At 53.3% G+C, this 7,817-nt stretch overlaps 1 long non-coding RNA gene across 1 annotated transcript in view; it reads right to left on the bottom strand.

Annotated features, from left to right (window-relative positions):
* LOC115093417 overlaps window positions 1-6,215 on the bottom strand; it is a 93,953-nt gene extending 87,738 nt beyond the window's left edge. Inside the window, exons 1-2 of the long non-coding RNA XR_003857305.1 lie at window positions 5,977-6,215; window positions 5,211-5,405 (exon numbers count right to left, since the gene is read on the bottom strand). This is a non-coding gene — a long non-coding RNA (uncharacterized LOC115093417). The remainder of the gene's footprint in view (window positions 1-5,210; window positions 5,406-5,976) is intronic.
* Between the last annotated feature and the right edge of the window lie 1,602 nt (window positions 6,216-7,817).

Raw genomic sequence — 7,817 nt, forward strand, 5'->3', positions numbered from 1 at the left:
TGGCCCAGGCTTGAATCCATCTCTCAGCGGAGTCTTTCGCCTCCGCCGAGAGACTGTTCCATGCATCCATCATCCTTTCCATGACAAAATATTTTCTGGTCTTGCTCCGCAGTCTATTATCATGACCTCTTGTTCTACAACTTCCTTCCCACTGAAAAACGCGCACTTCTTGAGATATTTCAATGTCTCTATCCTACCCCCCTTCTCTTGCTTCTCCTTAGGACCCTAAGCCTCATCTCCCAGGGCTTTTCGTACAAACACTAGAGATTTCCGTCCTGTCCTGGAGGCACTCCTATGCCATCTGGTTTCCAAGATACAAGTAATGAATATGTGTAGGGAAATCCCCCAAACTGGACCCTCTTTTTGGTTTCCAGTTGCACAAGTTAGCCTGGGTGGGGGAGACACAGGGCCTATTATGTAAATTGACACTGAAGTTGTAGTTAGCCCAACTGGCCACTGGATGGCACTTCATAGGCTGAGCACTGCAAACTCTTGTTGGGTTACGAGGTGCGTGGGCCCCTTCAAGAATCCCGGGTATGCAATTTGTGGAAAATGGTTGAGCGGGAGGTATAAAAGTGGGAGGAGCTTGCCTTTTTTTCTTCCTGCCTTACTGTATGGGGCTGGTATAGGGAGGGACCTCCAGGACCTGGAGGTACCTGGAGTGGCCAGCCTGCAGGTTGGTTGGCCTGCTGACCCTGCCAGTGGAAGCAGAGGAGAGAGAGAGAGCCCCGAGGCCATGGATGTTGAAGGCTTTTCTCTTCCTTCTGAGGAACTGATCCGAGGCGGGGTGGAGGTGAGATAGGTGCTCCCCACAGGGAAAATGGCCAGGAATCAGGGTGATTCCGAAATGACGAGTGCCCCAGGAGGTCCATTGAGTGGAAGATACCAGGGAAGCCTTCATGCTATGAGGATGGAGAAGTGTGGAATGCGAACGGGAGGTCGGATGATCAAGGAGTCATGAGTGAGTTGGAAAGCTGCGAGTCCCTTTTGATGGGATGTGCTGTGGGGGGGGGACGACCTGCCGTGCGGGTGAGTGTCCGGACCCCGGGGAATGAGAGTGTGGGGGGCCAGGGATGTGCTCAGAGGAGGTGGGGAGGGGGAATCAGTGTGTGTGTGGGGGGGGGGCAGGGATGTGCTCGGAGGGGTGGGGACACTCACCCGCACGGCAGGGCCAGGCTCGGGCTTCGGGGTTGGCGTCTGCCGCCCGCCTCAGCGGCAGTACTGCTGCTCCCAAAATGGCCGCGGCGTTCCTCCGGCTCTGTTGGCCACGCCCCCTGAAGTTCTCTAGGGCCGCGCGGGCGACTAATGCCTGGTCTTAAAGGAACCCCTACAGGAAGTAGGGGGTTCCTTCCTGCTCGACTCCATCTGCAATCAACTATTTAAGGCAAGGTCTGTGCCTTCAGACCTTGCCTTGGCTTCTTGGCTCTAGTGGTGTTTTGCTGTTGGTTCCTGATTTGCTCCTGTTTGAATCCTGGATTGGCTTTCGTTCCTGTTTGGCTCCTGACTCCTGGATTGGCTGCGGACACTGTCTGATTCTCGACCCCTGGACTGGCTGCGGATTCCTCTGATTCTTGACCCCTGGACTGGCTGCGGATTCCTCTGATTCTCGACCCCTGGACTGGCTGCGGATTCTTCTGGCTCTCGACACCTGGACTGACTGCGGGGTATTCTGGCTCTTGATTCCTGGATTGGCTGCGGAGTGCGCTGGTTCTTGTTCTCCGGACTGCCTTCTGTTACCTCTTCGGTTCCACGACCTGCTGGAGGCGCCAGCTTCTGTTTCCACGACCCGCTGGAGGTGCCAACCTCTGTTCTCTCGACCTGCTGGAGGCGCCAGTTATCTGGATTAAACTACCTGCAGGAGGCGCCTGCATCCAGATTTTCTTCAATCACCTCCAGTGACCTTCGTGGTTGGCCTCACCTTCCGACGAGAGGACTTTCATCCCTCGCCGGACCAAGGGTTCACCTCCCGAGTCAGAACAGTAAGCCAAGGCCATGGACCCGGCTGAGGCCTCCGCCCTAAGAGCAGTGCCTGATTTGGCCCAGAGGATCATGGAGCAACAAAGTATGTTAGAATCCATGGCTGCTTCAATAGAACGACTCAACGCTCGGCTGGACGCTGTAGTAGCAACACATTCCAGTCCTCCGGCTCCCATTCCTCCGCCAGTACCAGCTCTGCCTGTTACTCAGAGCTACCATCCGCCTGTTCGTCCTCTACCCTTGCCACCTCGATATGGCGGGGATCCTCGTCTATGCTTGGGATTCCTGGATCAGTGCAGCATGCATTTCCGCCTTCAACGAACTCTGTTTCCGGATGATATAAATAAAACCACCTATATTCTCTCATTACTTGAAGGTAAAGCTCTGACCTGGGCTTCTCCTCTCTGGCAGCGCTTGGATCCAGTATTACAGGATCTTCCACGATTTCTTGAACTGTTCCGAATTGCGTTTGAGGAACCAGGGAAGCAAGCTGCTGCCAGTACGGATCTGTTGCATCTTCGACAAGGAGGACGATCTATTTCTGATTACAACATCGAATTTCGGACACTGGCGATGGAACTTCATTGGGAGGAACCGGTTCTACGATCAGTTTATTTAGAGGGACTATCTGCCAGAATCAAGGACGAGCTAGCCGCTCGTGAACTGCCATCCTCCTTAGATACAGTAATTGAAATAGCCACACGGATTGACAGACGACTACAAGAAAGGGCCCGGGAGACGCTAGGATCACGGAGACGCCCGGCTGCTCCTTATGTCCCACCTTCTTTCTCCACTACTTCACGAGAATCTTCCGTTCCGGAGGGACCTGTGGCCAAACCCATGCAATTAGGCCGAGGACCTTTAACACCCAAGGAACGTCTGAGACGTCGTAGAGCAGGCCTTTGTCTTTACTGTGGAGGATCTGGTCACCGTATTACCAATTGCCCTATTCGGCCGGGAAACTCCAAAGCCTAGGGTTCTCAGGGGGAGTCACTCTAGGTCTCATCTCCCCACTCACGGTACAAGCCACCCTGGACATCAGGGGACATGGATTTAACACGTTGGCTTTGATAGACTCTGGTGCAGGGGGAGAATTCATACTACAAGAACTGGTGGACCAACTCCAGATTCCCACTCAACTCTGCTCCACACCGTTGATCATCTCTTCTATCCACGGGGAACCATTACCTGGGAGAATAACGCATCACACAGTACCTATAAACTGCTACATTGCACCCGACCATACTGAACAAATCACTTTCTTTGTTCTTAGTAAAGCCATCCACCCAGTAGTTCTCGGGATTCCTTGGCTTCAACGCCACAATCCACAATTCGACTGGACATCTTTAAGACTTACTCAATGGGGATCCAGATGCCATGAGACTTACTTACTGAAACCTACGTCTGACTCTAAGCACTTAACAGGTTGGAGCCCCATAGCCTTACCAGGCAGTGACTACAATTATTAGCAAGGCTCTTTTGCACTACTTCTCTGCAGTGGCCCCATCCCTCATCCTCCCAGGACACTCATGTCCTGTGAAAGGCAGGCAGGTTGCCAACAGTGTGGCCTGCGCGGTGGAGCTCGTGGCACTGGGAGAGAGAAGAGGAATTTCCCTTTTACCTGCTGAGCCGGGATCAGGCTTGACATTGGCCACCTCCTTGAGGCTTTGGGGCACTGCGGTATCCCAAGGACTTTTAGTAAATGGTTGTCTTGTCTGTATCGTTCTGCGCATGGTGTCCCTGTCATCAGTGGGTGGCTGGGAGGGGGCTTTAAGATCCAGTCAGGAGAGCTTTGCTGCAGGTCTTCTCTGCAGGCCCATTACTAAGGGCAGTTCAGATGCATAAGGGACACCCAGGAGGGAAGACGTCTGCAGGTGAGACCATAGGCAGGTGACATCACTGGCTTGGTTTCAAATGCCAGGTCTGAGAGAGCCCTGTCGGAGACAGCAGGGAAGTTTCAAAAGCTGTCAAACTCTAAAATGCCATGGAGGTAGGTCCTAACGAAGGAAGATTCCCACTTAGTGGGGGGGAATGCAGGCATCACTGGAAATCTCAGTGTGAGGGGTCTACTTTAGTGAGGTGGACCTGGAATCTTGAAAATCAGGGACCGAGAAAAGAAAAGCGCACCCCTCAGATCGGGAGAGCATGCTGGGGTCACCTGAGAGCATTACCTGCGTGCTCGGGTCATGCAGTACTAATTTCAGAAAGTTTCACGTGCATTCTTCTAAACAGTGTGAAGATTGTGCATGTACATAACGTTGTTTAAATAAAGCAGAATTACCCTGCTCCTCCAGCGCCGGGTCCCACGCTCATCTCCATTTCTGGGCCCGAGCCCAGTCTTGGCATCCTAAGGACGCCAATCACACCGAGCCCAGCATTTTTATTCTGACACGGGCAAGTATTTCTGGGAAGAAGAGCTGGGGAACTGCAGGCTCATTTCCTGTGGGATCGGAGACTGGCAAGTGCAAGCCAGGGAAACTCCAAGCCCGGGGGGGTGGGGGAATAAAATAAAATAGACTGCCGAGAGGGAAAAGGCTGCCCTGCCCCAAGGACCCAGGGAGTTAAGGCATTCGCTCCCGATGTTGGCCTTAACCTGAGAGCGCCAGACAAAATATTCCCCACTAATGTCAACACTTTTTGTTTGCTCGTTAGCCGCGTCATTAACCCCAGACACAAGTCCTTAGTCACTTTCCGGGCTGGCAGTGCCAGCCTCCCCCACTGCTGGCTTTCTCTTCCCGGCCCAGCTGTGCTGAGCAACTCTCTTTAGCCTTGGGGCCTGTAGCCAGCAGGCTAGCGGCGTGGGGGTGGAGGCGTGGGGAGGTTACAGCTTTAACAAAAGGGACAAACCCCCCCCCCCCCCCCCCCCGTTCTGTCTGTGCTGCGTCACTAATGAAAGAGGGGGATTTTGTGAGTGAGCTGCTCTCCCCTCCCCCCCGCCCGGCTGCCAGGAAAGCCTGTGGAGGGGAGAGAGAGAGGGTGTCCCCCACTGCATGGGGACAAAGTCCTTATTGCACCCACTTCTAAAAGCCACTAAGCCAGGACACGGATCCCAGGCTATTCACTTTCAGGGTGGCCGGGTTTTCATGAAAGAACAAGCACTTTTTCCCCCCAAAACAAGCCCAAAACACGTGAAATTGAAACACCAGTGTCTGTGAGTGGCGTGGATGACAAAGGAGCTTAAGGTTTTGCATGTTGCAGAAGGTCTGCGGGATGTGCACGAAGGTCACACTTACAAAATCTGCACCCAGCCTGACTCTCATTGCTGACAACAGTCTGAATCCCTGCTTTCAGTCCACGCTCCTCTTCCCACGCTTAGCAGGATCTTTTAGTTCCTTACTTTAGCTATAGCAGATCAAATCCATTTAGTAGCGCAGCAGCCAATGACGGAAACAGCAGGTATGGACAGGCTCTCTTACAGAGGTGAACTGCTGCAGGGAGAAGAAATGAGAAAAAAATTAGATGAAATTAAAAGTGGTGCAGAAGAAATTTAAAAAAACACCAGCCCCACATACTGATTCCCCCCTCCCCACCCCCTCCGAGCACATCCCTGGCCCCCCACACTCTGATTCCTCCCTCCCCCCCACACACACACACACTGATTCCCCCCTCCCCACCCCCTCCGAGCACATCCCTGGCCCCCCACACACTGATTCCCCCCTCTGAGCACATCCCTGGCCCCCCCCCACACACTGATTCCCCCCTCTGAGCACATCCCTGGCCCCCCACACATTGATTCCTCCCTCCCCATCCCTCTGAGCTCATCCCTGGCCCCCCCCACACTCTCATTCCCCGGGGTCCGGACACTCACCCGCACGGCAGGTCCGCGGCGGCCGGCGGTCATAACAACAGGCCTGCCCTGGTCCCCAACCCATATCCCCCATGGCTCAGATCCCAGCAGAAGCCAAGCGGTTACAGCGAACTCGATCTAAAGGACGCCTTCCTCGCTATTCCCCTGGCGGAGGACCTGCCAGCAATTCTTTCTCTTCACATGGAACTGACCTGGACACGTCTCCCACAAGGATTCCAGGACTCGCCGACCCTGTCCGGAGAACAACGGGCTAGAGACCCGAAGAGAGGTAGCAGGTCGAGCCGGGGCCAGTTGTTCAGTATGTCCACGGCCTTCTAATCGCCCGGGAGACGTACGAGGTGATACACGCCGGACCTGAGGGCCCTACCAGAGCTGCAACAGGCTCTTATGATGCTCCCGGCCCCGGAACCAGCAGCGCATGACTGTGAAGAAAGCATGACCGCCAGACATGCCAGCCCCGGTGCACTCCCAGCCGCCCCAGCCTTACCCCCTACGAAATGACGTTTGGCCGCCCACCTCCTTTGCCTGCTCCTCCCCACTCGCTGCATCTGCAGGGAGAAACCGCAACAGCCAGACTGAGTCAAGCCTTGCATAGCACTGTACAGGCTATACAGAAATACACAGACGGGACACACCCCCTACTTTTCACAACCCCTGTCCACCAATTTACAGATCGATACTGTAACGTGCGGTTGAAGATTTCCCGTCTGTAACCTGCTGTGAGCGCCCAGTTCAGACGCGTAAGGCGATCCAGCGATACAGTCTCCAGTTTCACGCGTCCTTAGCGCTTCTTAAAACAGACGCATAACCCTTTCCGCACCCAGCATGTATATGATATGTAAATGAACGAATTAGCTGTTTAATGAAGGAATTAGCTATTCCCCTCCGATACTGTGACGCGCGCTCAGATTATCTCCTTTGTAACCCGCTATTTTGCCGCGTCCTTAACCTGTTAGTTTACCGCCTCCCCTCTACTTGGTGTTAGTGTGGTGTTCGAAAATTAAAACGGGAATAAAGTGTAAAAATGGGGGTAAAACCAAAGGGAGTAAAGTGTAAAAAGTGTAAAAGTGTAAAAAACCATGGACGACCTCCATATTAACATTGCAGCGTAAGTTGTTTATATATATGTATATATATATATGTATAAATACCTGTCACTTTCCAAATCCCCCAGGCGTGCGGTCATCGAGGCGGCGGCGGGAGCCGGCGGGTGGGCGTGCATTCATCCAGGCGGAGGGAGCCGGCGGCGAAAGCGGCCTCCGGCAGCCCCCGCCGGCAGTGAATGAATGCGCGCCTGTGCAACCCGTGCGATTTCGGCGCTAAGGTGTGACGTCATGACGCTTGACGTCGCCTTGAGCGCCGCCGGCTCCCGGATAAACGCACGCCCACCCTCCCGCCGCCGCCTCGATCCAACACGCGCCCACCTGCCCGCCGGCTCCCGCCGCCACCTCGATGACCGCACGCCTGGGGGATTCGGAAAGTGACAGGTATTTATACATATATTTATTTATTTATTTGAAGTCTCTTTTATACCGATATCCGTTTGCACATCGCATCGGTTCACAAAAACAAAAACTTTTGGCCCTTACATATAACATACATATACATGGCGTTAATTTCAGCCAGCACCGGGAAAGTGCACAGAAAAGCAGAAAAAACTGCTTTTCTGTGCACCCTCTGACTTAATATCAAGGCGATATTAAGTCAGAGGCCCCAAAAATAGAAAAAAATATCAAAAATTTAAAAAAAAAAATTTAAAAATCTGCCCGCGGGTTGGAAGTCGGATGCTCAATTTTGCCGGCGTCCGTTTTCCGGACCCGTGGCTGTCAGCACGTTTGACAACCAACGCCGGTAAAATTAAGCGTCAGCTGTCAAACCCGCTGACAGCCGCTGCTTCCGCCAATAAGGAAGTGCTAGGGACCCCCCCATCTCCACACCCTTTACAGCACATACAATTAAATCCTGCATTTATAACTAATTTTACATGAAAAAGAACCTTCAAAAGTTCAGTCTGCTGAGGCAAAAATATCAC

This window comes from Rhinatrema bivittatum, chromosome 6 (assembly GCF_901001135.1).
Source record: "Rhinatrema bivittatum chromosome 6, aRhiBiv1.1, whole genome shotgun sequence".
Lineage (NCBI taxonomy): Eukaryota > Metazoa > Chordata > Amphibia > Gymnophiona > Rhinatrematidae > Rhinatrema > Rhinatrema bivittatum.